This window comes from Pteropus vampyrus, unplaced genomic scaffold (assembly GCF_000151845.1).
Source record: "Pteropus vampyrus isolate Shadow unplaced genomic scaffold, Pvam_2.0 Scaffold132, whole genome shotgun sequence".
NCBI classification, from domain to species: domain Eukaryota; kingdom Metazoa; phylum Chordata; class Mammalia; order Chiroptera; family Pteropodidae; genus Pteropus; species Pteropus vampyrus.
In genome coordinates, this window is record NW_011888913.1 from 1,949,993 (window position 1) to 1,950,339 (window position 347).

Consider the following 347-nt stretch of genomic DNA (forward strand, 5'->3'; position numbering starts at 1 on the left):
AAAGAACATTTGATAGGACTTCAGTGTAACGATGGATGGATGGAAGGAATCAGCGATGAGTGTCTCACCTGCATTACTGATCAATTCATGATGAGACACGTCAGACTCGATTAGGGTATATGCCTTGTTTTAGCTTGTACATTTCACTCATATCTTAAATTTTTCCATCTCACTTTTTATAAGTAATAATAATTTACTTGAAAATCTTTACCATGTTTTGAACACCCACTGTCTCAAAAGCCCGCCCATAGGTAAGCAATCGGATCGAAAACTTCTCATGAAGTCTTTCTTGAAGATTTCTTTAAAAACAATCCTTTTCACACCAAGTGCTTACACGGGCACTGTAG

General features: G+C 37.2%; 1 protein-coding gene across 1 annotated transcript in view; it reads right to left on the reverse strand.

Moving 5' to 3' along the window:
* Positions 1-347, reverse strand: part of FAM69C (family with sequence similarity 69 member C) — a 16,525-nt gene that overhangs the window by 11,291 nt on the left and 4,887 nt on the right. The gene's annotated exons all lie outside the window — the stretch shown is intronic.